The sequence below is a fragment of the Atractosteus spatula genome, unplaced genomic scaffold (assembly GCF_055471065.1).
Source record: "Atractosteus spatula isolate fAtrSpa1 unplaced genomic scaffold, fAtrSpa1.hap1 Scaffold_103, whole genome shotgun sequence".
Lineage (NCBI taxonomy): Eukaryota > Metazoa > Chordata > Actinopteri > Semionotiformes > Lepisosteidae > Atractosteus > Atractosteus spatula.
This window is the reverse complement of record NW_028296657.1, coordinates 66651-93874: the sequence shown is the minus strand read 5'-3', so window position 1 is coordinate 93874 and position 27224 is coordinate 66651. Positions and strand designations below refer to the sequence as shown.

The 27224-nt window shown below is 53.0% G+C and overlaps 36 non-coding genes and 8 pseudogenes across 36 annotated transcripts; all 44 read right to left on the bottom strand.

The window, feature by feature from the left end:
- Positions 1–70: 70 nt before the first annotated feature.
- On the bottom strand, positions 71–189 carry LOC148810154 (5S ribosomal RNA). Its single transcript, XR_016086908.1, has one exon. It is a non-coding gene; the product is annotated as a 5S ribosomal RNA (ribosomal RNA).
- A 456-nt stretch (positions 190–645) lies between these two features.
- Positions 646–764, bottom strand: LOC148810153 (5S ribosomal RNA). Its single transcript, XR_016086907.1, has one exon. It is a non-coding gene; the product is annotated as a 5S ribosomal RNA (ribosomal RNA).
- A 537-nt stretch (positions 765–1301) lies between these two features.
- Positions 1302–1420, bottom strand: LOC148810152 (5S ribosomal RNA). The gene has a single exon (XR_016086906.1). It is a non-coding gene; the product is annotated as a 5S ribosomal RNA (ribosomal RNA).
- Positions 1421–1876: 456 nt separating this feature from the next.
- LOC148810151 (5S ribosomal RNA) lies at positions 1877–1995 on the bottom strand. Its single transcript, XR_016086905.1, has one exon. It is a non-coding gene; the product is annotated as a 5S ribosomal RNA (ribosomal RNA).
- A 456-nt stretch (positions 1996–2451) lies between these two features.
- On the bottom strand, positions 2452–2570 carry LOC148810150 (5S ribosomal RNA; annotated as a pseudogene).
- Positions 2571–3107: 537 nt separating this feature from the next.
- LOC148810149 (5S ribosomal RNA) lies at positions 3108–3226 on the bottom strand (annotated as a pseudogene).
- A 456-nt stretch (positions 3227–3682) lies between these two features.
- Positions 3683–3801, bottom strand: LOC148810148 (5S ribosomal RNA). The gene has a single exon (XR_016086904.1). It is a non-coding gene; the product is annotated as a 5S ribosomal RNA (ribosomal RNA).
- Positions 3802–4257: 456 nt separating this feature from the next.
- On the bottom strand, positions 4258–4376 carry LOC148810147 (5S ribosomal RNA). Its single transcript, XR_016086903.1, has one exon. It is a non-coding gene; the product is annotated as a 5S ribosomal RNA (ribosomal RNA).
- Positions 4377–4913: 537 nt separating this feature from the next.
- LOC148810146 (5S ribosomal RNA) lies at positions 4914–5032 on the bottom strand. Its single transcript, XR_016086902.1, has one exon. It is a non-coding gene; the product is annotated as a 5S ribosomal RNA (ribosomal RNA).
- A 537-nt stretch (positions 5033–5569) lies between these two features.
- LOC148810145 (5S ribosomal RNA) lies at positions 5570–5688 on the bottom strand. Its single transcript, XR_016086901.1, has one exon. It is a non-coding gene; the product is annotated as a 5S ribosomal RNA (ribosomal RNA).
- Positions 5689–6144: 456 nt separating this feature from the next.
- On the bottom strand, positions 6145–6263 carry LOC148810144 (5S ribosomal RNA). Its single transcript, XR_016086997.1, has one exon. It is a non-coding gene; the product is annotated as a 5S ribosomal RNA (ribosomal RNA).
- Positions 6264–6800: 537 nt separating this feature from the next.
- LOC148810143 (5S ribosomal RNA) lies at positions 6801–6919 on the bottom strand. The gene has a single exon (XR_016086899.1). It is a non-coding gene; the product is annotated as a 5S ribosomal RNA (ribosomal RNA).
- A 537-nt stretch (positions 6920–7456) lies between these two features.
- On the bottom strand, positions 7457–7575 carry LOC148810142 (5S ribosomal RNA; annotated as a pseudogene).
- Positions 7576–8112: 537 nt separating this feature from the next.
- On the bottom strand, positions 8113–8231 carry LOC148810141 (5S ribosomal RNA). Its single transcript, XR_016086898.1, has one exon. It is a non-coding gene; the product is annotated as a 5S ribosomal RNA (ribosomal RNA).
- Positions 8232–8687: 456 nt separating this feature from the next.
- Positions 8688–8806, bottom strand: LOC148810140 (5S ribosomal RNA; annotated as a pseudogene).
- A 537-nt stretch (positions 8807–9343) lies between these two features.
- Positions 9344–9462, bottom strand: LOC148810139 (5S ribosomal RNA). The gene has a single exon (XR_016086897.1). It is a non-coding gene; the product is annotated as a 5S ribosomal RNA (ribosomal RNA).
- Positions 9463–9918: 456 nt separating this feature from the next.
- On the bottom strand, positions 9919–10037 carry LOC148810138 (5S ribosomal RNA). Its single transcript, XR_016086896.1, has one exon. It is a non-coding gene; the product is annotated as a 5S ribosomal RNA (ribosomal RNA).
- A 537-nt stretch (positions 10038–10574) lies between these two features.
- On the bottom strand, positions 10575–10693 carry LOC148810137 (5S ribosomal RNA). Its single transcript, XR_016086895.1, has one exon. It is a non-coding gene; the product is annotated as a 5S ribosomal RNA (ribosomal RNA).
- Positions 10694–11149: 456 nt separating this feature from the next.
- On the bottom strand, positions 11150–11268 carry LOC148810136 (5S ribosomal RNA). Its single transcript, XR_016086894.1, has one exon. It is a non-coding gene; the product is annotated as a 5S ribosomal RNA (ribosomal RNA).
- Positions 11269–11805: 537 nt separating this feature from the next.
- On the bottom strand, positions 11806–11924 carry LOC148810135 (5S ribosomal RNA). Its single transcript, XR_016086893.1, has one exon. It is a non-coding gene; the product is annotated as a 5S ribosomal RNA (ribosomal RNA).
- Positions 11925–12380: 456 nt separating this feature from the next.
- LOC148810134 (5S ribosomal RNA) lies at positions 12381–12499 on the bottom strand. The gene has a single exon (XR_016086892.1). It is a non-coding gene; the product is annotated as a 5S ribosomal RNA (ribosomal RNA).
- A 537-nt stretch (positions 12500–13036) lies between these two features.
- LOC148810133 (5S ribosomal RNA) lies at positions 13037–13155 on the bottom strand. Its single transcript, XR_016086891.1, has one exon. It is a non-coding gene; the product is annotated as a 5S ribosomal RNA (ribosomal RNA).
- A 456-nt stretch (positions 13156–13611) lies between these two features.
- On the bottom strand, positions 13612–13730 carry LOC148810132 (5S ribosomal RNA). Its single transcript, XR_016086890.1, has one exon. It is a non-coding gene; the product is annotated as a 5S ribosomal RNA (ribosomal RNA).
- Positions 13731–14186: 456 nt separating this feature from the next.
- On the bottom strand, positions 14187–14305 carry LOC148810131 (5S ribosomal RNA). Its single transcript, XR_016086888.1, has one exon. It is a non-coding gene; the product is annotated as a 5S ribosomal RNA (ribosomal RNA).
- Positions 14306–14761: 456 nt separating this feature from the next.
- Positions 14762–14880, bottom strand: LOC148810130 (5S ribosomal RNA). The gene has a single exon (XR_016086887.1). It is a non-coding gene; the product is annotated as a 5S ribosomal RNA (ribosomal RNA).
- Positions 14881–15417: 537 nt separating this feature from the next.
- LOC148810129 (5S ribosomal RNA) lies at positions 15418–15536 on the bottom strand. The gene has a single exon (XR_016086886.1). It is a non-coding gene; the product is annotated as a 5S ribosomal RNA (ribosomal RNA).
- Positions 15537–15992: 456 nt separating this feature from the next.
- Positions 15993–16111, bottom strand: LOC148810128 (5S ribosomal RNA). Its single transcript, XR_016086885.1, has one exon. It is a non-coding gene; the product is annotated as a 5S ribosomal RNA (ribosomal RNA).
- Positions 16112–16648: 537 nt separating this feature from the next.
- Positions 16649–16767, bottom strand: LOC148810127 (5S ribosomal RNA). The gene has a single exon (XR_016086884.1). It is a non-coding gene; the product is annotated as a 5S ribosomal RNA (ribosomal RNA).
- A 537-nt stretch (positions 16768–17304) lies between these two features.
- Positions 17305–17423, bottom strand: LOC148810126 (5S ribosomal RNA). The gene has a single exon (XR_016086883.1). It is a non-coding gene; the product is annotated as a 5S ribosomal RNA (ribosomal RNA).
- A 456-nt stretch (positions 17424–17879) lies between these two features.
- Positions 17880–17998, bottom strand: LOC148810125 (5S ribosomal RNA). Its single transcript, XR_016086882.1, has one exon. It is a non-coding gene; the product is annotated as a 5S ribosomal RNA (ribosomal RNA).
- Positions 17999–18535: 537 nt separating this feature from the next.
- LOC148810124 (5S ribosomal RNA) lies at positions 18536–18654 on the bottom strand. Its single transcript, XR_016086881.1, has one exon. It is a non-coding gene; the product is annotated as a 5S ribosomal RNA (ribosomal RNA).
- A 456-nt stretch (positions 18655–19110) lies between these two features.
- Positions 19111–19229, bottom strand: LOC148810123 (5S ribosomal RNA). The gene has a single exon (XR_016086880.1). It is a non-coding gene; the product is annotated as a 5S ribosomal RNA (ribosomal RNA).
- A 537-nt stretch (positions 19230–19766) lies between these two features.
- Positions 19767–19885, bottom strand: LOC148810122 (5S ribosomal RNA). Its single transcript, XR_016086879.1, has one exon. It is a non-coding gene; the product is annotated as a 5S ribosomal RNA (ribosomal RNA).
- A 537-nt stretch (positions 19886–20422) lies between these two features.
- On the bottom strand, positions 20423–20541 carry LOC148810121 (5S ribosomal RNA). The gene has a single exon (XR_016086877.1). It is a non-coding gene; the product is annotated as a 5S ribosomal RNA (ribosomal RNA).
- Positions 20542–20997: 456 nt separating this feature from the next.
- LOC148810120 (5S ribosomal RNA) lies at positions 20998–21116 on the bottom strand. Its single transcript, XR_016086876.1, has one exon. It is a non-coding gene; the product is annotated as a 5S ribosomal RNA (ribosomal RNA).
- Positions 21117–21653: 537 nt separating this feature from the next.
- Positions 21654–21772, bottom strand: LOC148810119 (5S ribosomal RNA). The gene has a single exon (XR_016086875.1). It is a non-coding gene; the product is annotated as a 5S ribosomal RNA (ribosomal RNA).
- Positions 21773–22228: 456 nt separating this feature from the next.
- LOC148810118 (5S ribosomal RNA) lies at positions 22229–22347 on the bottom strand (annotated as a pseudogene).
- A 537-nt stretch (positions 22348–22884) lies between these two features.
- On the bottom strand, positions 22885–23003 carry LOC148810117 (5S ribosomal RNA; annotated as a pseudogene).
- A 537-nt stretch (positions 23004–23540) lies between these two features.
- On the bottom strand, positions 23541–23659 carry LOC148810116 (5S ribosomal RNA). The gene has a single exon (XR_016086874.1). It is a non-coding gene; the product is annotated as a 5S ribosomal RNA (ribosomal RNA).
- A 456-nt stretch (positions 23660–24115) lies between these two features.
- Positions 24116–24234, bottom strand: LOC148810115 (5S ribosomal RNA). Its single transcript, XR_016086873.1, has one exon. It is a non-coding gene; the product is annotated as a 5S ribosomal RNA (ribosomal RNA).
- Positions 24235–24771: 537 nt separating this feature from the next.
- LOC148810114 (5S ribosomal RNA) lies at positions 24772–24890 on the bottom strand. Its single transcript, XR_016086872.1, has one exon. It is a non-coding gene; the product is annotated as a 5S ribosomal RNA (ribosomal RNA).
- A 456-nt stretch (positions 24891–25346) lies between these two features.
- LOC148810113 (5S ribosomal RNA) lies at positions 25347–25465 on the bottom strand (annotated as a pseudogene).
- Positions 25466–26002: 537 nt separating this feature from the next.
- On the bottom strand, positions 26003–26121 carry LOC148810112 (5S ribosomal RNA; annotated as a pseudogene).
- A 537-nt stretch (positions 26122–26658) lies between these two features.
- LOC148810111 (5S ribosomal RNA) lies at positions 26659–26777 on the bottom strand. Its single transcript, XR_016086871.1, has one exon. It is a non-coding gene; the product is annotated as a 5S ribosomal RNA (ribosomal RNA).
- Positions 26778–27224: the final 447 nt, after the last annotated feature.

Below are 27224 nucleotides of genomic sequence, written 5' to 3'. Positions count from 1 at the left end.
CAAGCCGCACTGCACGTGTGAACAGGGGAATGAGCGAGCGAGCGGGGATAGGGCGCCTCCTGCGCTTAAAAGCTTACAGCACCTGGTATTCCCAGGCGGTCTCCCATCCAAGTACTAACCAGGCCCATCCCTGTTTAGCTTCCGAGATCAGACGAGATCAGGCGTGCTCAAGGGGGTGTGGCCGTAAGCGAGAGCAAGGCTCGCTGGCACCCTTCTTATAGAGAGGACAGCTCCGTCACCTCTTTTACGACGCTGCTTTTTTCTTGCTTCCTTCCAATGAGGACGGAGCTGCGGGAGAAAGGGCGCTATAGAGGATCGCTGTGGAGAGCTGCTGCTGTGCTTTGACATCTGAGCTCTGTGGAAAACGATCTCAATACAATTCTGAAAAACGCGACTCCCCGAACGCCAGTCGAACAAGTCTCCACAGCCGAAGCGCTGTGTCTCTTTTCAGCTGGCGATAAACCTTTCCTCGATCCTTTGCGGACTTGTAAAACTGTTCATGATCAGAATAAAAAACGCTCACGCTAATACACAAGCACCCGTGTCTCGCCAAAGCTGACAAATAAACAGACGGACAAGCCGCACTGCACGTGTGAACAGGGGAATGAGCGAGCGAGCGGGGATAGGGCGCCTCCTGCGCTTAAAAGCTTACAGCACCTGGTATTCCCAGGCGGTCTCCCATCCAAGTACTAACCAGGCCCATCCCTGTTTAGCTTCCGAGATCAGACGAGATCAGGCGTGCTCAAGGGGGTGTGGCCGTAAGCGAGAGCAAGGCTCGCTGGCACCCTTCTTATAGAGAGGACAGCTCCGTCACCTCTTTTACGACGCTGCTTTTTTTCCCTTGCGTTTTTCTCTTCTTCCCACGTTCTCTCTCTTCACTGCCTTCGTCCCCGCTCTATTTCACTTCAGCCTTTCACTCTTGCTTCCTTCCAATGAGGACGGAGCTGCGGGAGAAAGGGCGCTATAGAGGATCGCTGTGGAGAGCTGCTGCTGTGCTTTGACATCTGAGCTCTGTGGAAAACGATCTCAATACAATTCTGAAAAACGCGACTCCCCGAACGCCAGCCGAACAAGTCTCCACAGCCGAAGCGCTGTGTCTCTTTTCAGCTGGCGATAAACCTTTCCTCGATCCTTTGCGGACTTGTAAAACTGTTCATGATCAGAATAAAAAACGCTCACGCTAATACACAAGCACCCGTGTCTCGCCAAAGCTGACAAATAAACAGACGGACAAGCCGCACTGCACGTGTGAACAGGGGAATGAGCGAGCGAGCGGGGATAGGGCGCCTCCTGCGCTTAAAAGCTTACAGCACCTGGTATTCCCAGGCGGTCTCCCATCCAAGTACTAACCAGGCCCATCCCTGTTTAGCTTCCGAGATCAGACGAGATCAGGCGTGCTCAAGGGGGTGTGGCCGTAAGCGAGAGCAAGGCTCGCTGGCACCCTTCTTATAGAGAGGACAGCTCCGTCACCTCTTTTACGACGCTGCTTTTTTCTTGCTTCCTTCCAATGAGGACGGAGCTGCGGGAGAAAGGGCGCTATAGAGGATCGCTGTGGAGAGCTGCTGCTGTGCTTTGACATCTGAGCTCTGTGGAAAACGATCTCAATACAATTCTGAAAAACGCGACTCCCCGAACGCCAGCCGAACAAGTCTCCACAGCCGAAGCGCTGTGTCTCTTTTCAGCTGGCGATAAACCTTTCCTCGATCCTTTGCGGACTTGTAAAACTGTTCATGATCAGAATAAAAAACGCTCACGCTAATACACAAGCACCCGTGTCTCGCCAAAGCTGACAAATAAACAGACGGACAAGCCGCACTGCACGTGTGAACAGGGGAATGAGCGAGCGAGCGGGGATAGGGCGCCTCCTGCGCTTAAAAGCTTACAGCACCTGGTATTCCCAGGCGGTCTCCCATCCAAGTACTAACCAGGCCCATCCCTGTTTAGCTTCCGAGATCAGACGAGATCAGGCGTGCTCAAGGGGGTGTGGCCGTAAGCGAGAGCAAGGCTCGCTGGCACCCTTCTTATAGAGAGGACAGCTCCGTCACCTCTTTTACGACGCTGCTTTTTTCTTGCTTCCTTCCAATGAGGACGGAGCTGCGGGAGAAAGGGCGCTATAGAGGATCGCTGTGGAGAGCTGCTGCTGTGCTTTGACATCTGAGCTCTGTGGAAAACGATCTCAATACAATTCTGAAAAACGCGACTCCCCGAACGCCAGCCGAACAAGTCTCCACAGCCGAAGCGCTGTGTCTCTTTTCAGCTGGCGATAAACCTTTCCTCGATCCTTTGCGGACTTGTAAAACTGTTCATGATCAGAATAAAAAACGCTCACGCTAATACACAAGCACCCGTGTCTCGCCAAAGCTGACAAATAAACAGACGGACAAGCCGCACTGCACGTGTGAACAGGGGAATGAGCGAGCGAGCGGGGATAGGGCGCCTCCTGCGCTTAAAAGCTTACAGCACCTGGTATTCCCAGGCGGTCTCCCATCCAAGTACTAACCAGGCCCATCCCTGTTTAGCTTCCGAGATCAGACGAGATCAGGCGTGCTCAAGGGGGTGTGGCCGGAAGCGAGAGCAAGGCTCGCTGGCACCCTTCTTATAGAGAGGACAGCTCCGTCACCTCTTTTACGACGCTGCTTTTTTTCCCTTGCGTTTTTCTCTTCTTCCCACGTTCTCTCTCTTCACTGCCTTCGTCCCCGCTCTATTTCACTTCAGCCTTTCACTCTTGCTTCCTTCCAATGAGGACGGAGCTGCGGGAGAAAGGGCGCTATAGAGGATCGCTGTGGAGAGCTGCTGCTGTGCTTTGACATCTGAGCTCTGTGGAAAACGATCTCAATACAATTCTGAAAAACGCGACTCCCCGAACGCCAGCCGAACAAGTCTCCACAGCCGAAGCGCTGTGTCTCTTTTCAGCTGGCGATAAACCTTTCCTCGATCCTTTGCGGACTTGTAAAACTGTTCATGATCAGAATAAAAAACGCTCACGCTAATACACAAGCACCCGTGTCTCGCCAAAGCTGACAAATAAACAGACGGACAAGCCGCACTGCACGTGTGAACAGGGGAATGAGCGAGCGAGCGGGGATAGGGCGCCTCCTGCGCTTAAAAGCTTACAGCACCTGGTATTCCCAGGCGGTCTCCCATCCAAGTACTAACCAGGCCCATCCCTGTTTAGCTTCCAAGATCAGACGAGATCAGGCGTGCTCAAGGGGGTGTGGCCGTAAGCGAGAGCAAGGCTCGCTGGCACCCTTCTTATAGAGAGGACAGCTCCGTCACCTCTTTTACGACGCTGCTTTTTTCTTGCTTCCTTCCAATGAGGACGGAGCTGCGGGAGAAAGGGCGCTATAGAGGATCGCTGTGGAGAGCTGCTGCTGTGCTTTGACATCTGAGCTCTGTGGAAAACGATCTCAATACAATTCTGAAAAACGCGACTCCCCGAACGCCAGCCGAACAAGTCTCCACAGCCGAAGCGCTGTGTCTCTTTTCAGCTGGCGATAAACCTTTCCTCGATCCTTTGCGGACTTGTAAAACTGTTCATGATCAGAATAAAAAACGCTCACGCTAATACACAAGCACCCGTGTCTCGCCAAAGCTGACAAATAAACAGACGGACAAGCCGCACTGCACGTGTGAACAGGGGAATGAGCGAGCGAGCGGGGATAGGGCGCCTCCTGCGCTTAAAAGCTTACAGCACCTGGTATTCCCAGGCGGTCTCCCATCCAAGTACTAACCAGGCCCATCCCTGTTTAGCTTCCGAGATCAGACGAGATCAGGCGTGCTCAAGGGGGTGTGGCCGTAAGCGAGAGCAAGGCTCGCTGGCACCCTTCTTATAGAGAGGACAGCTCCGTCACCTCTTTTACGACGCTGCTTTTTTCTTGCTTCCTTCCAATGAGGACGGAGCTGCGGGAGAAAGGGCGCTATAGAGGATCGCTGTGGAGAGCTGCTGCTGTGCTTTGACATCTGAGCTCTGTGGAAAACGATCTCAATACAATTCTGAAAAACGCGACTCCCCGAACGCCAGCCGAACAAGTCTCCACAGCCGAAGCGCTGTGTCTCTTTTCAGCTGGCGATAAACCTTTCCTCGATCCTTTGCGGACTTGTAAAACTGTTCATGATCAGAATAAAAAACGCTCACGCTAATACACAAGCACCCGTGTCTCGCCAAAGCTGACAAATAAACAGACGGACAAGCCGCACTGCACGTGTGAACAGGGGAATGAGCGAGCGAGCGGGGATAGGGCGCCTCCTGCGCTTAAAAGCTTACAGCACCTGGTATTCCCAGGCGGTCTCCCATCCAAGTACTAACCAGGCCCATCCCTGTTTAGCTTCCGAGATCAGACGAGATCAGGCGTGCTCAAGGGGGTGTGGCCGTAAGCGAGAGCAAGGCTCGCTGGCACCCTTCTTATAGAGAGGACAGCTCCGTCACCTCTTTTACGACGCTGCTTTTTTTCCCTTGCGTTTTTCTCTTCTTCCCACGTTCTCTCTCTTCACTGCCTTCGTCCCCGCTCTATTTCACTTCAGCCTTTCACTCTTGCTTCCTTCCAATGAGGACGGAGCTGCGGGAGAAAGGGCGCTATAGAGGATCGCTGTGGAGAGCTGCTGCTGTGCTTTGACATCTGAGCTCTGTGGAAAACGATCTCAATACAATTCTGAAAAACGCGACTCCCCGAACGCCAGCCGAACAAGTCTCCACAGCCGAAGCGCTGTGTCTCTTTTCAGCTGGCGATAAACCTTTCCTCGATCCTTTGCGGACTTGTAAAACTGTTCATGATCAGAATAAAAAACGCTCACGCTAATACACAAGCACCCGTGTCTCGCCAAAGCTGACAAATAAACAGACGGACAAGCCGCACTGCACGTGTGAACAGGGGAATGAGCGAGCGAGCGGGGATAGGGCGCCTCCTGCGCTTAAAAGCTTACAGCACCTGGTATTCCCAGGCGGTCTCCCATCCAAGTACTAACCAGGCCCATCCCTGTTTAGCTTCCGAGATCAGACGAGATCAGGCGTGCTCAAGGGGGTGTGGCCGTAAGCGAGAGCAAGGCTCGCTGGCACCCTTCTTATAGAGAGGACAGCTCCGTCACCTCTTTTACGACGCTGCTTTTTTTCCCTTGCGTTTTTCTCTTCTTCCCACGTTCTCTCTCTTCACTGCCTTCGTCCCCGCTCTATTTCACTTCAGCCTTTCACTCTTGCTTCCTTCCAATGAGGACGGAGCTGCGGGAGAAAGGGCGCTATAGAGGATCGCTGTGGAGAGCTGCTGCTGTGCTTTGACATCTGAGCTCTGTGGAAAACGATCTCAATACAATTCTGAAAAACGCGACTCCCCGAACGCCAGCCGAACAAGTCTCCACAGCCGAAGCGCTGTGTCTCTTTTCAGCTGGCGATAAACCTTTCCTCGATCCTTTGCGGACTTGTAAAACTGTTCATGATCAGAATAAAAAACGCTCACGCTAATACACAAGCACCCGTGTCTCGCCAAAGCTGACAAATAAACAGACGGACAAGCCGCACTGCACGTGTGAACAGGGGAATGAGCGAGCGAGCGGGGATAGGGCGCCTCCTGCGCTTAAAAGCTTACAGCACCTGGTATTCCCAGGCGGTCTCCCATCCAAGTACTAACCAGGCCCATCCCTGTTTAGCTTCCGAGATCAGACGAGATCAGGCGTGCTCAAGGGGGTGTGGCCGTAAGCGAGAGCAAGGCTCGCTGGCACCCTTCTTATAGAGAGGACAGCTCCGTCACCTCTTTTACGACGCTGCTTTTTTCTTGCTTCCTTCCAATGAGGACGGAGCTGCGGGAGAAAGGGCGCTATAGAGGATCGCTGTGGAGAGCTGCTGCTGTGCTTTGACATCTGAGCTCTGTGGAAAACGATCTCAATACAATTCTGAAAAACGCGACTCCCCGAACGCCAGCCGAACAAGTCTCCACAGCCGAAGCGCTGTGTCTCTTTTCAGCTGGCGATAAACCTTTCCTCGATCCTTTGCGGACTTGTAAAACTGTTCATGATCAGAATAAAAAACGCTCACGCTAATACACAAGCACCCGTGTCTCGCCAAAGCTGACAAATAAACAGACGGACAAGCCGCACTGCACGTGTGAACAGGGGAATGAGCGAGCGAGCGGGGATAGGGCGCCTCCTGCGCTTAAAAGCTTACAGCACCTGGTATTCCCAGGCGGTCTCCCATCCAAGTACTAACCAGGCCCATCCCTGTTTAGCTTCCGAGATCAGACGAGATCAGGCGTGCTCAAGGGGGTGTGGCCGCAAGCGAGAGCAAGGCTCGCTGGCACCCTTCTTATAGAGAGGACAGCTCCGTCACCTCTTTTACGACGCTGCTTTTTTTCCCTTGCGTTTTTCTCTTCTTCCCACGTTCTCTCTCTTCACTGCCTTCGTCCCCGCTCTATTTCACTTCAGCCTTTCACTCTTGCTTCCTTCCAATGAGGACGGAGCTGCGGGAGAAAGGGCGCTATAGAGGATCGCTGTGGAGAGCTGCTGCTGTGCTTTGACATCTGAGCTCTGTGGAAAACGATCTCAATACAATTCTGAAAAACGCGACTCCCCGAACGCCAGCCGAACAAGTCTCCACAGCCGAAGCGCTGTGTCTCTTTTCAGCTGGCGATAAACCTTTCCTCGATCCTTTGCGGACTTGTAAAACTGTTCATGATCAGAATAAAAAACGCTCACGCTAATACACAAGCACCCGTGTCTCGCCAAAGCTGACAAATAAACAGACGGACAAGCCGCACTGCACGTGTGAACAGGGGAATGAGCGAGCGAGCGGGGATAGGGCGCCTCCTGCGCTTAAAAGCTTACAGCACCTGGTATTCCCAGGCGGTCTCCCATCCAAGTACTAACCAGGCCCATCCCTGTTTAGCTTCCGAGATCAGACGAGATCAGGCGTGCTCAAGGGGGTGTGGCCGTAAGCGAGAGCAAGGCTCGCTGGCACCCTTCTTATAGAGAGGACAGCTCCGTCACCTCTTTTACGACGCTGCTTTTTTTCCCTTGCGTTTTTCTCTTCTTCCCACGTTCTCTCTCTTCACTGCCTTCGTCCCCGCTCTATTTCACTTCAGCCTTTCACTCTTGCTTCCTTCCAATGAGGACGGAGCTGCGGGAGAAAGGGCGCTATAGAGGATCGCTGTGGAGAGCTGCTGCTGTGCTTTGACATCTGAGCTCTGTGGAAAACGATCTCAATACGATTCTGAAAAACGCGACTCCCCGAACGCCAGCCGAACAAGTCTCCACAGCCGAAGCGCTGTGTCTCTTTTCAGCTGGCGATAAACCTTTCCTCGATCCTTTGCGGACTTGTAAAACTGTTCATGATCAGAATAAAAAACGCTCACGCTAATACACAAGCACCCGTGTCTCGCCAAAGCTGACAAATAAACAGACGGACAAGCCGCACTGCACGTGTGAACAGGGGAATGAGCGAGCGAGCGGGGATAGGGCGCCTCCTGCGCTTAAAAGCTTACAGCACCTGGTATTCCCAGGCGGTCTCCCATCCAAGTACTAACCAGGCCCATCCCTGTTTAGCTTCCGAGATCAGACGAGATCAGGCGTGCTCAAGGGGGTGCGGCCGTAAGCGAGAGCAAGGCTCGCTGGCACCCTTCTTATAGAGAGGACAGCTCCGTCACCTCTTTTACGACGCTGCTTTTTTTCCCTTGCGTTTTTCTCTTCTTCCCACGTTCTCTCTCTTCACTGCCTTCGTCCCCGCTCTATTTCACTTCAGCCTTTCACTCTTGCTTCCTTCCAATGAGGACGGAGCTGCGGGAGAAAGGGCGCTATAGAGGTTCGCTGTGGAGAGCTGCTGCTGTGCTTTGACATCTGAGCTCTGTGGAAAACGATCTCAATACAATTCTGAAAAACGCGACTCCCCGAACGCCAGCCGAACAAGTCTCCACAGCCGAAGCGCTGTGTCTCTTTTCAGCTGGCGATAAACCTTTCCTCGATCCTTTGCGGACTTGTAAAACTGTTCATGATCAGAATAAAAAACGCTCACGCTAATACACAAGCACCCGTGTCTCGCCAAAGCTGACAAATAAACAGACGGACAAGCCGCACTGCACGTGTGAACAGGGGAATGAGCGAGCGAGCGGGGATAGGGCGCCTCCTGCGCTTAAAAGCTTACAGCACCTGGTATTCCCAGGCGGTCTCCCATCCAAGTACTAACCAGGCCCATCCCTGTTTAGCTTCCGAGATCAGACGAGATCAGGCGTGCTCAAGGGGGTGTGGCCGTAAGCGAGAGCAAGGCTCGCTGGCACCCTTCTTATAGAGAGGACAGCTCCGTCACCTCTTTTACGACGCTGCTTTTTTCTTGCTTCCTTCCAATGAGGACGGAGCTGCGGGAGAAAGGGCGCTATAGAGGATCGCTGTGGAGAGCTGCTGCTGTGCTTTGACATCTGAGCTCTGTGGAAAACGATCTCAATACAATTCTGAAAAACGCGACTCCCCGAACGCCAGCCGAACAAGTCTCCACAGCCGAAGCGCTGTGTCTCTTTTCAGCTGGCGATAAACCTTTCCTCGATCCTTTGCGGACTTGTAAAACTGTTCATGATCAGAATAAAAAACGCTCACGCTAATACACAAGCACCCGTGTCTCGCCAAAGCTGACAAATAAACAGACGGACAAGCCGCACTGCACGTGTGAACAGGGGAATGAGCGAGCGAGCGGGGATAGGGCGCCTCCTGCGCTTAAAAGCTTACAGCACCTGGTATTCCCAGGCGGTCTCCCATCCAAGTACTAACCAGGCCCATCCCTGTTTAGCTTCCGAGATCAGACGAGATCAGGCGTGCTCAAGGGGGTGCGGCCGTAAGCGAGAGCAAGGCTCGCTGGCACCCTTCTTATAGAGAGGACAGCTCCGTCACCTCTTTTACGACGCTGCTTTTTTTCCCTTGCGTTTTTCTCTTCTTCCCACGTTCTCTCTCTTCACTGCCTTCGTCCCCGCTCTATTTCACTTCAGCCTTTCACTCTTGCTTCCTTCCAATGAGGACGGAGCTGCGGGAGAAAGGGCGCTATAGAGGTTCGCTGTGGAGAGCTGCTGCTGTGCTTTGACATCTGAGCTCTGTGGAAAACGATCTCAATACAATTCTGAAAAACGCGACTCCCCGAACGCCAGCCGAACAAGTCTCCACAGCCGAAGCGCTGTGTCTCTTTTCAGCTGGCGATAAACCTTTCCTCGATCCTTTGCGGACTTGTAAAACTGTTCATGATCAGAATAAAAAACGCTCACGCTAATACACAAGCACCCGTGTCTCGCCAAAGCTGACAAATAAACAGACGGACAAGCCGCACTGCACGTGTGAACAGGGGAATGAGCGAGCGAGCGGGGATAGGGCGCCTCCTGCGCTTAAAAGCTTACAGCACCTGGTATTCCCAGGCGGTCTCCCATCCAAGTACTAACCAGGCCCATCCCTGTTTAGCTTCCGAGATCAGACGAGATCAGGCGTGCTCAAGGGGGTGTGGCCGTAAGCGAGAGCAAGGCTCGCTGGCACCCTTCTTATAGAGAGGACAGCTCCGTCACCTCTTTTACGACGCTGCTTTTTTCTTGCTTCCTTCCAATGAGGACGGAGCTGCGGGAGAAAGGGCGCTATAGAGGATCGCTGTGGAGAGCTGCTGCTGTGCTTTGACATCTGAGCTCTGTGGAAAACGATCTCAATACAATTCTGAAAAACGCGACTCCCCGAACGCCAGCCGAACAAGTCTCCACAGCCGAAGCGCTGTGTCTCTTTTCAGCTGGCGATAAACCTTTCCTCGATCCTTTGCGGACTTGTAAAACTGTTCATGATCAGAATAAAAAACGCTCACGCTAATACACAAGCACCCGTGTCTCGCCAAAGCTGACAAATAAACAGACGGACAAGCCGCACTGCACGTGTGAACAGGGGAATGAGCGAGCGAGCGGGGATAGGGCGCCTCCTGCGCTTAAAAGCTTACAGCACCTGGTATTCCCAGGCGGTCTCCCATCCAAGTACTAACCAGGCCCATCCCTGTTTAGCTTCCGAGATCAGACGAGATCAGGCGTGCTCAAGGGGGTGTGGCCGTAAGCGAGAGCAAGGCTCGCTGGCACCCTTCTTATAGAGAGGACAGCTCCGTCACCTCTTTTACGACGCTGCTTTTTTTCCCTTGCGTTTTTCTCTTCTTCCCACGTTCTCTCTCTTCACTGCCTTCGTCCCCGCTCTATTTCACTTCAGCCTTTCACTCTTGCTTCCTTCCAATGAGGACGGAGCTGCGGGAGAAAGGGCGCTATAGAGGATCGCTGTGGAGAGCTGCTGCTGTGCTTTGACATCTGAGCTCTGTGGAAAACGATCTCAATACAATTCTGAAAAACGCGACTCCCCGAACGCCAGCCGAACAAGTCTCCACAGCCGAAGCGCTGTGTCTCTTTTCAGCTGGCGATAAACCTTTCCTCGATCCTTTGCGGACTTGTAAAACTGTTCATGATCAGAATAAAAAACGCTCACGCTAATACACAAGCACCCGTGTCTCGCCAAAGCTGACAAATAAACAGACGGACAAGCCGCACTGCACGTGTGAACAGGGGAATGAGCGAGCGAGCGGGGATAGGGCGCCTCCTGCGCTTAAAAGCTTACAGCACCTGGTATTCCCAGGCGGTCTCCCATCCAAGTACTAACCAGGCCCATCCCTGTTTAGCTTCCGAGATCAGACGAGATCAGGCGTGCTCAAGGGGGTGTGGCCGTAAGCGAGAGCAAGGCTCGCTGGCACCCTTCTTATAGAGAGGACAGCTCCGTCACCTCTTTTACGACGCTGCTTTTTTCTTGCTTCCTTCCAATGAGGACGGAGCTGCGGGAGAAAGGGCGCTATAGAGGATCGCTGTGGAGAGCTGCTGCTGTGCTTTGACATCTGAGCTCTGTGGAAAACGATCTCAATACAATTATGAAAAACGCGACTCCCCGAACGCCAGCCGAACAAGTCTCCACAGCCGAAGCGCTGTGTCTCTTTTCAGCTGGCGATAAACCTTTCCTCGATCCTTTGCGGACTTGTAAAACTGTTCATGATCAGAATAAAAAACGCTCACGCTAATACACAAGCACCCGTGTCTCGCCAAAGCTGACAAATAAACAGACGGACAAGCCGCACTGCACGTGTGAACAGGGGAATGAGCGAGCGAGCGGGGATAGGGCGCCTCCTGCGCTTAAAAGCTTACAGCACCTGGTATTCCCAGGCGGTCTCCCATCCAAGTACTAACCAGGCCCATCCCTGTTTAGCTTCCGAGATCAGACGAGATCAGGCGTGCTCAAGGGGGTGTGGCCGTAAGCGAGAGCAAGGCTCGCTGGCACCCTTCTTATAGAGAGGACAGCTCCGTCACCTCTTTTACGACGCTGCTTTTTTTCCCTTGCGTTTTTCTCTTCTTCCCACGTTCTCTCTCTTCACTGCCTTCGTCCCCGCTCTATTTCACTTCAGCCTTTCACTCTTGCTTCCTTCCAATGAGGACGGAGCTGCGGGAGAAAGGGCGCTATAGAGGATCGCTGTGGAGAGCTGCTGCTGTGCTTTGACATCTGAGCTCTGTGGAAAACGATCTCAATACAATTCTGAAAAACGCGACTCCCCGAACGCCAGCCGAACAAGTCTCCACAGCCGAAGCGCTGTGTCTCTTTTCAGCTGGCGATAAACCTTTCCTCGATCCTTTGCGGACTTGTAAAACTGTTCATGATCAGAATAAAAAACGCTCACGCTAATACACAAGCACCCGTGTCTCGCCAAAGCTGACAAATAAACAGACGGACAAGCCGCACTGCACGTGTGAACAGGGGAATGAGCGAGCGAGCGGGGATAGGGCGCCTCCTGCGCTTAAAAGCTTACAGCACCTGGTATTCCCAGGCGGTCTCCCATCCAAGTACTAACCAGGCCCATCCCTGTTTAGCTTCCGAGATCAGACGAGATCAGGCGTGCTCAAGGGGGTGTGGCCGTAAGCGAGAGCAAGGCTCGCTGGCACCCTTCTTATAGAGAGGACAGCTCCGTCACCTCTTTTACGACGCTGCTTTTTTCTTGCTTCCTTCCAATGAGGACGGAGCTGCGGGAGAAAGGGCGCTATAGAGGATCGCTGTGGAGAGCTGCTGCTGTGCTTTGACATCTGAGCTCTGTGGAAAACGATCTCAATACAATTCTGAAAAACGCGACTCCCCGAACGCCAGCCGAACAAGTCTCCACAGCCGAAGCGCTGTGTCTCTTTTCAGCTGGCGATAAACCTTTCCTCGATCCTTTGCGGACTTGTAAAACTGTTCATGATCAGAATAAAAAACGCTCACGCTAATACACAAGCACCCGTGTCTCGCCAAAGCTGACAAATAAACAGACGGACAAGCCGCACTGCACGTGTGAACAGGGGAATGAGCGAGCGAGCGGGGATAGGGCGCCTCCTGCGCTTAAAAGCTTACAGCACCTGGTATTCCCAGGCGGTCTCCCATCCAAGTACTAACCAGGCCCATCCCTGTTTAGCTTCCGAGATCAGACGAGATCAGGCGTGCTCAAGGGGGTGTGGCCGTAAGCGAGAGCAAGGCTCGCTGGCACCCTTCTTATAGAGAGGACAGCTCCGTCACCTCTTTTACGACGCTGCTTTTTTTCCCTTGCGTTTTTCTCTTCTTCCCACGTTCTCTCTCTTCACTGCCTTCGTCCCCGCTCTATTTCACTTCAGCCTTTCACTCTTGCTTCCTTCCAATGAGGACGGAGCTGCGGGAGAAAGGGCGCTATAGAGGATCGCTGTGGAGAGCTGCTGCTGTGCTTTGACATCTGAGCTCTGTGGAAAACGATCTCAATACAATTCTGAAAAACGCGACTCCCCGAACGCCAGCCGAACAAGTCTCCACAGCCGAAGCGCTGTGTCTCTTTTCAGCTGGCGATAAACCTTTCCTCGATCCTTTGCGGACTTGTAAAACTGTTCATGATCAGAATAAAAAACGCTCACGCTAATACACAAGCACCCGTGTCTCGCCAAAGCTGACAAATAAACAGACGGACAAGCCGCACTGCACGTGTGAACAGGGGAATGAGCGAGCGAGCGGGGATAGGGCGCCTCCTGCGCTTAAAAGCTTACAGCACCTGGTATTCCCAGGCGGTCTCCCATCCAAGTACTAACCAGGCCCATCCCTGTTTAGCTTCCGAGATCAGACGAGATCAGGCGTGCTCAAGGGGGTGTGGCCGTAAGCGAGAGCAAGGCTCGCTGGCACCCTTCTTATAGAGAGGACAGCTCCGTCACCTCTTTTACGACGCTGCTTTTTTCTTGCTTCCTTCCAATGAGGACGGAGCTGCGGGAGAAAGGGCGCTATAGAGGATCGCTGTGGAGAGCTGCTGCTGTGCTTTGACATCTGAGCTCTGTGGAAAACGATCTCAATACAATTCTGAAAAACGCGACTCCCCGAACGCCAGCCGAACAAGTCTCCACAGCCGAAGCGCTGTGTCTCTTTTCAGCTGGCGATAAACCTTTCCTCGATCCTTTGCGGACTTGTAAAACTGTTCATGATCAGAATAAAAAACGCTCACGCTAATACACAAGCACCCGTGTCTCGCCAAAGCTGACAAATAAACAGACGGACAAGCCGCACTGCACGTGTGAACAGGGGAATGAGCGAGCGAGCGGGGATAGGGCGCCTCCTGCGCTTAAAAGCTTACAGCACCTGGTATTCCCAGGCGGTCTCCCATCCAAGTACTAACCAGGCCCATCCCTGTTTAGCTTCCGAGATCAGACGAGATCAGGCGTGCTCAAGGGGGTGTGGCCGTAAGCGAGAGCAAGGCTCGCTGGCACCCTTCTTATAGAGAGGACAGCTCCGTCACCTCTTTTACGACGCTGCTTTTTTCTTGCTTCCTTCCAATGAGGACGGAGCTGCGGGAGAAAGGGCGCTATAGAGGATCGCTGTGGAGAGCTGCTGCTGTGCTTTGACATCTGAGCTCTGTGGAAAACGATCTCAATACAATTCTGAAAAACGCGACTCCCCGAACGCCAGCCGAACAAGTCTCCACAGCCGAAGCGCTGTGTCTCTTTTCAGCTGGCGATAAACCTTTCCTCGATCCTTTGCGGACTTGTAAAACTGTTCATGATCAGAATAAAAAACGCTCACGCTAATACACAAGCACCCGTGTCTCGCCAAAGCTGACAAATAAACAGACGGACAAGCCGCACTGCACGTGTGAACAGGGGAATGAGCGAGCGAGCGGGGATAGGGCGCCTCCTGCGCTTAAAAGCTTACAGCACCTGGTATTCCCAGGCGGTCTCCCATCCAAGTACTAACCAGGCCCATCCCTGTTTAGCTTCCGAGATCAGACGAGATCAGGCGTGCTCAAGGGGGTGTGGCCGTAAGCGAGAGCAAGGCTCGCTGGCACCCTTCTTATAGAGAGGACAGCTCCGTCACCTCTTTTACGACGCTGCTTTTTTCTTGCTTCCTTCCAATGAGGACGGAGCTGCGGGAGAAAGGGCGCTATAGAGGATCGCTGTGGAGAGCTGCTGCTGTGCTTTGACATCTGAGCTCTGTGGAAAACGATCTCAATACAATTCTGAAAAACGCGACTCCCCGAACGCCAGCCGAACAAGTCTCCACAGCCGAAGCGCTGTGTCTCTTTTCAGCTGGCGATAAACCTTTCCTCGATCCTTTGCGGACTTGTAAAACTGTTCATGATCAGAATAAAAAACGCTCACGCTAATACACAAGCACCCGTGTCTCGCCAAAGCTGACAAATAAACAGACGGACAAGCCGCACTGCACGTGTGAACAGGGGAATGAGCGAGCGAGCGGGGATAGGGCGCCTCCTGCGCTTAAAAGCTTACAGCACCTGGTATTCCCAGGCGGTCTCCCATCCAAGTACTAACCAGGCCCATCCCTGTTTAGCTTCCGAGATCAGACGAGATCAGGCGTGCTCAAGGGGGTGTGGCCGTAAGCGAGAGCAAGGCTCGCTGGCACCCTTCTTATAGAGAGGACAGCTCCGTCACCTCTTTTACGACGCTGCTTTTTTTCCCTTGCGTTTTTCTCTTCTTCCCACGTTCTCTCTCTTCACTGCCTTCGTCCCCGCTCTATTTCACTTCAGCCTTTCACTCTTGCTTCCTTCCAATGAGGACGGAGCTGCGGGAGAAAGGGCGCTATAGAGGATCGCTGTGGAGAGCTGCTGCTGTGCTTTGACATCTGAGCTCTGTGGAAAACGATCTCAATACAATTCTGAAAAACGCGACTCCCCGAACGCCAGCCGAACAAGTCTCCACAGCCGAAGCGCTGTGTCTCTTTTCAGCTGGCGATAAACCTTTCCTCGATCCTTTGCGGACTTGTAAAACTGTTCATGATCAGAATAAAAAACGCTCACGCTAATACACAAGCACCCGTGTCTCGCCAAAGCTGACAAATAAACAGACGGACAAGCCGCACTGCACGTGTGAACAGGGGAATGAGCGAGCGAGCGGGGATAGGGCGCCTCCTGCGCTTAAAAGCTTACAGCACCTGGTATTCCCAGGCGGTCTCCCATCCAAGTACTAACCAGGCCCATCCCTGTTTAGCTTCCGAGATCAGACGAGATCAGGCGTGCTCAAGGGGGTGTGGCCGTAAGCGAGAGCAAGGCTCGCTGGCACCCTTCTTATAGAGAGGACAGCTCCGTCACCTCTTTTACGACGCTGCTTTTTTCTTGCTTCCTTCCAATGAGGACGGAGCTGCGGGAGAAAGGGCGCTATAGAGGATCGCTGTGGAGAGCTGCTGCTGTGCTTTGACATCTGAGCTCTGTGGAAAACGATCTCAATACAATTCTGAAAAACGCGACTCCCCGAACGCCAGCCGAACAAGTCTCCACAGCCGAAGCGCTGTGTCTCTTTTCAGCTGGCGAGAAACCTTTCCTCGATCCTTTGCGGACTTGTAAAACTGTTCATGATCAGAATAAAAAACGCTCACGCTAATACACAAGCACCCGTGTCTCGCCAAAGCTGACAAATAAACAGACGGACAAGCCGCACTGCACGTGTGAACAGGGGAATGAGCGAGCGAGCGGGGATAGGGCGCCTCCTGCGCTTAAAAGCTTACAGCACCTGGTATTCCCAGGCGGTCTCCCATCCAAGTACTAACCAGGCCCATCCCTGTTTAGCTTCCGAGATCAGACGAGATCAGGCGTGCTCAAGGGGGTGTGGCCGTAAGCGAGAGCAAGGCTCGCTGGCACCCTTCTTATAGAGAGGACAGCTCCGTCACCTCTTTTACGACGCTGCTTTTTTTCCCTTGCGTTTTTCTCTTCTTCCCACGTTCTCTCTCTTCACTGCCTTCGTCCCCGCTCTATTTCACTTCAGCCTTTCACTCTTGCTTCCTTCCAATGAGGACGGAGCTGCGGGAGAAAGGGCGCTATAGAGGATCGCTGTGGAGAGCTGCTGCTGTGCTTTGACATCTGAGCTCTGTGGAAAACGATCTCAATACAATTCTGAAAAACGCGACTCCCCGAACGCCAGCCGAACAAGTCTCCACAGCCGAAGCGCTGTGTCTCTTTTCAGCTGGCGATAAACCTTTCCTCGATCCTTTGCGGACTTGTAAAACTGTTCATGATCAGAATAAAAAACGCTCACGCTAATACACAAGCACCCGTGTCTCGCCAAAGCTGACAAATAAACAGACGGACAAGCCGCACTGCACGTGTGAACAGGGGAATGAGCGAGCGAGCGGGGATAGGGCGCCTCCTGCGCTTAAAAGCTTACAGCACCTGGTATTCCCAGGCGGTCTCCCATCCAAGTACTAACCAGGCCCATCCCTGTTTAGCTTCCGAGATCAGACGAGATCAGGCGTGCTCAAGGGGGTGTGGCCGTAAGCGAGAGCAAGGCTCGCTGGCACCCTTCTTATAGAGAGGACAGCTCCGTCACCTCTTTTACGACGCTGCTTTTTTTCCCTTGCGTTTTTCTCTTCTTCCCACGTTCTCTCTCTTCACTGCCTTCGTCCCCGCTCTATTTCACTTCAGCCTTTCACTCTTGCTTCCTTCCAATGAGGACGGAGCTGCGGGAGAAAGGGCGCTATAGAGGATCGCTGTGGAGAGCTGCTGCTGTGCTTTGACATCTGAGCTCTGTGGAAAACGATCTCAATACAATTCTGAAAAACGCGACTCCCCGAACGCCAGCCGAACAAGTCTCCACAGCCGAAGCGCTGTGTCTCTTTTCAGCTGGCGATAAACCTTTCCTCGATCCTTTGCGGACTTGTAAAACTGTTCATGATCAGAATAAAAAACGCTCACGCTAATACACAAGCACCCGTGTCTCGCCAAAGCTGACAAATAAACAGACGGACAAGCCGCACTGCACGTGTGAACAGGGGAATGAGCGAGCGAGCGGGGATAGGGCGCCTCCTGCGCTTAAAAGCTTACAGCACCTGGTATTCCCAGGCGGTCTCCCATCCAAGTACTAACCAGGCCCATCCCTGTTTAGCTTCCGAGATCAGACGAGATCAGGCGTGCTCAAGGGGGTGTGGCCGTAAGCGAGAGCAAGGCTCGCTGGCACCCTTCTTATAGAGAGGACAGCTCCGTCACCTCTTTTACGACGCTGCTTTTTTCTTGCTTCCTTCCAATGAGGACGGAGCTGCGGGAGAAAGGGCGCTATAGAGGATCGCTGTGGAGAGCTGCTGCTGTGCTTTGACATCTGAGCTCTGTGGAAAACGATCTCAATACAATTCTGAAAAACGCGACTCCCCGAACGCCAGCCGAACAAGTCTCCACAGCCGAAGCGCTGTGTCTCTTTTCAGCTGGCGAGAAACCTTTCCTCGATCCTTTGCGGACTTGTAAAACTGTTCATGATCAGAATAAAAAACGCTCACGCTAATACACAAGCACCCGTGTCTCGCCAAAGCTGACAAATAAACAGACGGACAAGCCGCACTGCACGTGTGAACAGGGGAATGAGCGAGCGAGCGGGGATAGGGCGCCTCCTGCGCTTAAAAGCTTACAGCACCTGGTATTCCCAGGCGGTCTCCCATCCAAGTACTAACCAGGCCCATCCCTGTTTAGCTTCCGAGATCAGACGAGATCAGGCGTGCTCAAGGGGGTGTGGCCGTAAGCGAGAGCAAGGCTCGCTGGCACCCTTCTTATAGAGAGGACAGCTCCGTCACCTCTTTTACGACGCTGCTTTTTTTCCCTTGCGTTTTTCTCTTCTTCCCACGTTCTCTCTCTTCACTGCCTTCGTCCCCGCTCTATTTCACTTCAGCCTTTCACTCTTGCTTCCTTCCAATGAGGACGGAGCTGCGGGAGAAAGGGCGCTATAGAGGATCGCTGTGGAGAGCTGCTGCTGTGCTTTGACATCTGAGCTCTGTGGAAAACGATCTCAATACAATTCTGAAAAACGCGACTCCCCGAACGCCAGCCGAACAAGTCTCCACAGCCGAAGCGCTGTGTCTCTTTTCAGCTGGCGATAAACCTTTCCTCGATCCTTTGCGGACTTGTAAAACTGTTCATGATCAGAATAAAAAACGCTCACGCTAATACACAAGCACCCGTGTCTCGCCAAAGCTGACAAATAAACAGACGGACAAGCCGCACTGCACGTGTGAACAGGGGAATGAGCGAGCGAGCGGGGATAGGGCGCCTCCTGCGCTTAAAAGCTTACAGCACCTGGTATTCCCAGGCGGTCTCCCATCCAAGTACTAACCAGGCCCATCCCTGTTTAGCTTCCGAGATCAGACGAGATCAGGCGTGCTCAAGGGGGTGTGGCCGTAAGCGAGAGCAAGGCTCGCTGGCACCCTTCTTATAGAGAGGACAGCTCCGTCACCTCTTTTACGACGCTGCTTTTTTCTTGCTTCCTTCCAATGAGGACGGAGCTGCGGGAGAAAGGGCGCTATAGAGGATCGCTGTGGAGAGCTGCTGCTGTGCTTTGACATCTGAGCTCTGTGGAAAACGATCTCAATACAATTCTGAAAAACGCGACTCCCCGAACGCCAGCCGAACAAGTCTCCACAGCCGAAGCGCTGTGTCTCTTTTCAGCTGGCGATAAACCTTTCCTCGATCCTTTGCGGACTTGTAAAACTGTTCATGATCAGAATAAAAAACGCTCACGCTAATACACAAGCACCCGTGTCTCGCCAAAGCTGACAAATAAACAGACGGACAAGCCGCACTGCACGTGTGAACAGGGGAATGAGCGAGCGAGCGGGGATAGGGCGCCTCCTGCGCTTAAAAGCTTACAGCACCTGGTATTCCCAGGCGGTCTCCCATCCAAGTACTAACCAGGCCCATCCCTGTTTAGCTTCCGAGATCAGACGAGATCAGGCGTGCTCAAGGGGGTGTGGCCGTAAGCGAGAGCAAGGCTCGCTGGCACCCTTCTTATAGAGAGGACAGCTCCGTCACCTCTTTTACGACGCTGCTTTTTTTCCCTTGCGTTTTTCTCTTCTTCCCACGTTCTCTCTCTTCACTGCCTTCGTCCCCGCTCTATTTCACTTCAGCCTTTCACTCTTGCTTCCTTCCAATGAGGACGGAGCTGCGGGAGAAAGGGCGCTATAGAGGATCGCTGTGGAGAGCTGCTGCTGTGCTTTGACATCTGAGCTCTGTGGAAAACGATCTCAATACAATTCTGAAAAACGCGACTCCCCGAACGCCAGCCGAACAAGTCTCCACAGCCGAAGCGCTGTGTCTCTTTTCAGCTGGCGAGAAACCTTTCCTCGATCCTTTGCGGACTTGTAAAACTGTTCATGATCAGAATAAAAAACGCTCACGCTAATACACAAGCACCCGTGTCTCGCCAAAGCTGACAAATAAACAGACGGACAAGCCGCACTGCACGTGTGAACAGGGGAATGAGCGAGCGAGCGGGGATAGGGCGCCTCCTGCGCTTAAAAGCTTACAGCACCTGGTATTCCCAGGCGGTCTCCCATCCAAGTACTAACCAGGCCCATCCCTGTTTAGCTTCCGAGATCAGACGAGATCAGGCGTGCTCAAGGGGGTGTGGCCGTAAGCGAGAGCAAGGCTCGCTGGCACCCTTCTTATAGAGAGGACAGCTCCGTCACCTCTTTTACGACGCTGCTTTTTTTCCCTTGCGTTTTTCTCTTCTTCCCACGTTCTCTCTCTTCACTGCCTTCGTCCCCGCTCTATTTCACTTCAGCCTTTCACTCTTGCTTCCTTCCAATGAGGACGGAGCTGCGGGAGAAAGGGCGCTATAGAGGATCGCTGTGGAGAGCTGCTGCTGTGCTTTGACATCTGAGCTCTGTGGAAAACGATCTCAATACAATTCTGAAAAACGCGACTCCCCGAACGCCAGCCGAACAAGTCTCCACAGCCGAAGCGCTGTGTCTCTTTTCAGCTGGCGATAAACCTTTCCTCGATCCTTTGCGGACTTGTAAAACTGTTCATGATCAGAATAAAAAACGCTCACGCTAATACACAAGCACCCGTGTCTCGCCAAAGCTGACAAATAAACAGACGGACAAGCCGCACTGCACGTGTGAACAGGGGAATGAGCGAGCGAGCGGGGATAGGGCGCCTCCTGCGCTTAAAAGCTTACAGCACCTGGTATTCCCAGGCGGTCTCCCATCCAAGTACTAACCAGGCCCATCCCTGTTTAGCTTCCGAGATCAGACGAGATCAGGCGTGCTCAAGGGGGTGTGGCCGTAAGCGAGAGCAAGGCTCGCTGGCACCCTTCTTATAGAGAGGACAGCTCCGTCACCTCTTTTACGACGCTGCTTTTTTCTTGCTTCCTTCCAATGAGGACGGAGCTGCGGGAGAAAGGGCGCTATAGAGGATCGCTGTGGAGAGCTGCTGCTGTGCTTTGACATCTGAGCTCTGTGGAAAACGATCTCAATACAATTCTGAAAAACGCGACTCCCCGAACGCCAGCCGAACAAGTCTCCACAGCCGAAGCGCTGTGTCTCTTTTCAGCTGGCGATAAACCTTTCCTCGATCCTTTGCGGACTTGTAAAACTGTTCATGATCAGAATAAAAAACGCTCACGCTAATACACAAGCACCCGTGTCTCGCCAAAGCTGACAAATAAACAGACGGACAAGCCGCACTGCACGTGTGAACAGGGGAATGAGCGAGCGAGCGGGGATAGGGCGCCTCCTGCGCTTAAAAGCTTACAGCACCTGGTATTCCCAGGCGGTCTCCCATCCAAGTACTAACCAGGCCCATCCCTGTTTAGCTTCCGAGATCAGACGAGATCAGGCGTGCTCAAGGGGGTGTGGCCGTAAGCGAGAGCAAGGCTCGCTGGCACCCTTCTTATAGAGAGGACAGCTCCGTCACCTCTTTTACGACGCTGCTTTTTTTCCCTTGCGTTTTTCTCTTCTTCCCACGTTCTCTCTCTTCACTGCCTTCGTCCCCGCTCTATTTCACTTCAGCCTTTCACTCTTGCTTCCTTCCAATGAGGACGGAGCTGCGGGAGAAAGGGCGCTATAGAGGATCGCTGTGGAGAGCTGCTGCTGTGCTTTGACATCTGAGCTCTGTGGAAAACGATCTCAATACAATTCTGAAAAACGCGACTCCCCGAACGCCAGCCGAACAAGTCTCCACAGCCGAAGCGCTGTGTCTCTTTTCAGCTGGCGATAAACCTTTCCTCGATCCTTTGCGGACTTGTAAAACTGTTCATGATCAGAATAAAAAACGCTCACGCTAATACACAAGCACCCGTGTCTCGCCAAAGCTGACAAATAAACAGACGGACAAGCCGCACTGCACGTGTGAACAGGGGAATGAGCGAGCGAGCGGGGATAGGGCGCCTCCTGCGCTTAAAAGCTTACAGCACCTGGTATTCCCAGGCGGTCTCCCATCCAAGTACTAACCAGGCCCATCCCTGTTTAGCTTCCGAGATCAGACGAGATCAGGCGTGCTCAAGGGGGTGTGGCCGTAAGCGAGAGCAAGGCTCGCTGGCACCCTTCTTATAGAGAGGACAGCTCCGTCACCTCTTTTACGACGCTGCTTTTTTCTTGCTTCCTTCCAATGAGGACGGAGCTGCGGGAGAAAGGGCGCTATAGAGGATCGCTGTGGAGAGCTGCTGCTGTGCTTTGACATCTGAGCTCTGTGGAAAACGATCTCAATACAATTCTGAAAAACGCAACTCCCCGAACGCCAGCCGAACAAGTCTCCACAGCCGAAGCGCTGTGTCTCTTTTCAGCTGGCGATAAACCTTTCCTCGATCCTTTGCGGACTTGTAAAACTGTTCATGATCAGAATAAAAAACGCTCACGCTAATACACAAGCACCCGTGTCTCGCCAAAGCTGACAAATAAACAGACGGACAAGCCGCACTGCACGTGTGAACAGGGGAATGAGCGAGCGAGCGGGGATAGGGCGCCTCCTGCGCTTAAAAGCTTACAGCACCTGGTATTCCCAGGCGGTCTCCCATCCAAGTACTAACCAGGCCCATCCCTGTTTAGCTTCCGAGATCAGACGAGATCAGGCGTGCTCAAGGGGGTGTGGCCGGAAGCGAGAGCAAGGCTCGCTGGCACCCTTCTTATAGAGAGGACAGCTCCGTCACCTCTTTTACGACGCTGCTTTTTTTCCCTTGCGTTTTTCTCTTCTTCCCACGTTCTCTCTCTTCACTGCCTTCGTCCCCGCTCTATTTCACTTCAGCCTTTCACTCTTGCTTCCTTCCAATGAGGACGGAGCTGCGGGAGAAAGGGCGCTATAGAGGATCGCTGTGGAGAGCTGCTGCTGTGCTTTGACATCTGAGCTCTGTGGAAAACGATCTCAATACAATTCTGAAAAACGCGACTCCCCGAACGCCAGCCGAACAAGTCTCCACAGCCGAAGCGCTGTGTCTCTTTTCAGCTGGCGATAAACCTTTCCTCGATCCTTTGCGGACTTGTAAAACTGTTCATGATCAGAATAAAAAACGCTCACGCTAATACACAAGCACCCGTGTCTCGCCAAAGCTGACAAATAAACAGACGGACAAGCCGCACTGCACGTGTGAACAGGGGAATGAGCGAGCGAGCGGGGATAGGGCGCCTCCTGCGCTTAAAAGCTTACAGCACCTGGTATTCCCAGGCGGTCTCCCATCCAAGTACTAACCAGGCCCATCCCTGTTTAGCTTCCGAGATCAGACGAGATCAGGCGTGCTCAAGGGGGTGTGGCCGGAAGCGAGAGCAAGGCTCGCTGGCACCCTTCTTATAGAGAGGACAGCTCCGTCACCTCTTTTACGACGCTGCTTTTTTTCCCTTGCGTTTTTCTCTTCTTCCCACGTTCTCTCTCTTCACTGCCTTCGTCCCCGCTCTATTTCACTTCAGCCTTTCACTCTTGCTTCCTTCCAATGAGGACGGAGCTGCGGGAGAAAGGGCGCTATAGAGGATCGCTGTGGAGAGCTGCTGCTGTGCTTTGACATCTGAGCTCTGTGGAAAACGATCTCAATACAATTCTGAAAAACGCGACTCCCCGAACGCCAGCCGAACAAGTCTCCACAGCCGAAGCGCTGTGTCTCTTTTCAGCTGGCGATAAACCTTTCCTCGATCCTTTGCGGACTTGTAAAACTGTTCATGATCAGAATAAAAAACGCTCACGCTAATACACAAGCACCCGTGTCTCGCCAAAGCTGACAAATAAACAGACGGACAAGCCGCACTGCACGTGTGAACAGGGGAATGAGCGAGCGAGCGGGGATAGGGCGCCTCCTGCGCTTAAAAGCTTACAGCACCTGGTATTCCCAGGCGGTCTCCCATCCAAGTACTAACCAGGCCCATCCCTGTTTAGCTTCCGAGATCAGACGAGATCAGGCGTGCTCAAGGGGGTGTGGCCGTAAGCGAGAGCAAGGCTCGCTGGCACCCTTCTTATAGAGAGGACAGCTCCGTCACCTCTTTTACGACGCTGCTTTTTTCTTGCTTCCTTCCAATGAGGACGGAGCTGCGGGAGAAAGGGCGCTATAGAGGATCGCTGTGGAGAGCTGCTGCTGTGCTTTGACATCTGAGCTCTGTGGAAAACGATCTCAATACAATTCTGAAAAACGCGACTCCCCGAACGCCAGCCGAACAAGTCTCCACAGCCGAAGCGCTGTGTCTCTTTTCAGCTGGCGATAAACCTTTCCTCGATCCTTTGCGGACTTGTAAAACTGTTCATGATCAGAATAAAAAACGCTCACGCTAATACACAAGCACCCGTGTCTCGCCAAAGCTGACAAATAAACAGACGGACAAGCCGCACTGCACGTGTGAACAGGGGAATGAGCGAGCGAGCGGGGATAGGGCGCCTCCTGCGCTTAAAAGCTTACAGCACCTGGTATTCCCAGGCGGTCTCCCATCCAAGTACTAACCAGGCCCATCCCTGTTTAGCTTCCGAGATCAGACGAGATCAGGCGTGCTCAAGGGGGTGTGGCCGTAAGCGAGAGCAAGGCTCGCTGGCACCCTTCTTATAGAGAGGACAGCTCCGTCACCTCTTTTACGACGCTGCTTTTTTTCCCTTGCGTTTTTCTCTTCTTCCCACGTTCTCTCTCTTCACTGCCTTCGTCCCCGCTCTATTTCACTTCAGCCTTTCACTCTTGCTTCCTTCCAATGAGGACGGAGCTGCGGGAGAAAGGGCGCTATAGAGGATCGCTGTGGAGAGCTGCTGCTGTGCTTTGACATCTGAGCTCTGTGGAAAACGATCTCAATACAATTCTGAAAAACGCGACTCCCCGAACGCCAGCCGAACAAGTCTCCACAGCCGAAGCGCTGTGTCTCTTTTCAGCTGGCGATAAACCTTTCCTCGATCCTTTGCGGACTTGTAAAACTGTTCATGATCAGAATAAAAAACGCTCACGCTAATACACAAGCACCCGTGTCTCGCCAAAGCTGACAAATAAACAGACGGACAAGCCGCACTGCACGTGTGAACAGGGGAATGAGCGAGCGAGCGGGGATAGGGCGCCTCCTGCGCTTAAAAGCTTACAGCACCTGGTATTCCCAGGCGGTCTCCCATCCAAGTACTAACCAGGCCCATCCCTGTTTAGCTTCCGAGATCAGACGAGATCAGGCGTGCTCAAGGGGGTGTGGCCGTAAGCGAGAGCAAGGCTCGCTGGCACCCTTCTTATAGAGAGGACAGCTCCGTCACCTCTTTTACGACGCTGCTTTTTTCTTGCTTCCTTCCAATGAGGACGGAGCTGCGGGAGAAAGGGCGCTATAGAGGATCGCTGTGGAGAGCTGCTGCTGTGCTTTGACATCTGAGCTCTGTGGAAAACGATCTCAATACAATTCTGAAAAACGCGACTCCCCGAACGCCAGCCGAACAAGTCTCCACAGCCGAAGCGCTGTGTCTCTTTTCAGCTGGCGATAAACCTTTCCTCGATCCTTTGCGGACTTGTAAAACTGTTCATGATCAGAATAAAAAACGCTCACGCTAATACACAAGCACCCGTGTCTCGCCAAAGCTGACAAATAAACAGACGGACAAGCCGCACTGCACGTGTGAACAGGGGAATGAGCGAGCGAGCGGGGATAGGGCGCCTCCTGCGCTTAAAAGCTTACAGCACCTGGTATTCCCAGGCGGTCTCCCATCCAAGTACTAACCAGGCCCATCCCTGTTTAGCTTCCGAGATCAGACGAGACCAGGCGTGCTCAAGGGGGTGTGGCCGTAAGCGAGAGCAAGGCTCGCTGGCACCCTTCTTATAGAGAGGACAGCTCCGTCACCTCTTTTACGACGCTGCTTTTTTTCCCTTGCGTTTTTCTCTTCTTCCCACGTTCTCTCTCTTCACTGCCTTCGTCCCCGCTCTATTTCACTTCAGCCTTTCACTCTTGCTTCCTTCCAATGAGGACGGAGCTGCGGGAGAAAGGGCGCTATAGAGGATCGCTGTGGAGAGCTGCTGCTGTGCTTTGACATCTGAGCTCTGTGGAAAACGATCTCAATACAATTCTGAAAAACGCGACTCCCCGAACGCCAGCCGAACAAGTCTCCACAGCCGAAGCGCTGTGTCTCTTTTCAGCTGGCGATAAACCTTTCCTCGATCCTTTGCGGACTTGTAAAACTGTTCATGATCAGAATAAAAAACGCTCACGCTAATACACAAGCACCCGTGTCTCGCCAAAGCTGACAAATAAACAGACGGACAAGCCGCACTGCACGTGTGAACAGGGGAATGAGCGAGCGAGCGGGGATAGGGCGCCTCCTGCGCTTAAAAGCTTACAGCACCTGGTATTCCCAGGCGGTCTCCCATCCAAGTACTAACCAGGCCCATCCCTGTTTAGCTTCCGAGATCAGACGAGATCAGGCGTGCTCAAGGGGGTGTGGCCGGAAGCGAGAGCAAGGCTCGCTGGCACCCTTCTTATAGAGAGGACAGCTCCGTCACCTCTTTTACGACGCTGCTTTTTTTCCCTTGCGTTTTTCTCTTCTTCCCACGTTCTCTCTCTTCACTGCCTTCGTCCCCGCTCTATTTCACTTCAGCCTTTCACTCTTGCTTCCTTCCAATGAGGACGGAGCTGCGGGAGAAAGGGCGCTATAGAGGATCGCTGTGGAGAGCTGCTGCTGTGCTTTGACATCTGAGCTCTGTGGAAAACGATCTCAATACAATTCTGAAAAACGCGACTCCCCGAACGCCAGCCGAACAAGTCTCCACAGCCGAAGCGCTGTGTCTCTTTTCAGCTGGCGATAAACCTTTCCTCGATCCTTTGCGGACTTGTAAAACTGTTCATGATCAGAATAAAAAACGCTCACGCTAATACACAAGCACCCGTGTCTCGCCAAAGCTGACAAATAAACAGACGGACAAGCCGCACTGCACGTGTGAACAGGGGAATGAGCGAGCGAGCGGGGATAGGGCGCCTCCTGCGCTTAAAAGCTTACAGCACCTGGTATTCCCAGGCGGTCTCCCATCCAAGTACTAACCAGGCCCATCCCTGTTTAGCTTCCGAGATCAGACGAGATCAGGCGTGCTCAAGGGGGTGTGGCCGTAAGCGAGAGCAAGGCTCGCTGGCACCCTTCTTATAGAGAGGACAGCTCCGTCACCTCTTTTACGACGCTGCTTTTTTCTTGCTTCCTTCCAATGAGGACGGAGCTGCGGGAGAAAGGGCGCTATAGAGGATCGCTGTGGAGAGCTGCTGCTGTGCTTTGACATCTGAGCTCTGTGGAAAACGATCTCAATACAATTCTGAAAAACGCGACTCCCCGAACGCCAGCCGAACAAGTCTCCACAGCCGAAGCGCTGTGTCTCTTTTCAGCTGGCGATAAACCTTTCCTCGATCCTTTGCGGACTTGTAAAACTGTTCATGATCAGAATAAAAAACGCTCACGCTAATACACAAGCACCCGTGTCTCGCCAAAGCTGACAAATAAACAGACGGACAAGCCGCACTGCACGTGTGAACAGGGGAATGAGCGAGCGAGCGGGGATAGGGCGCCTCCT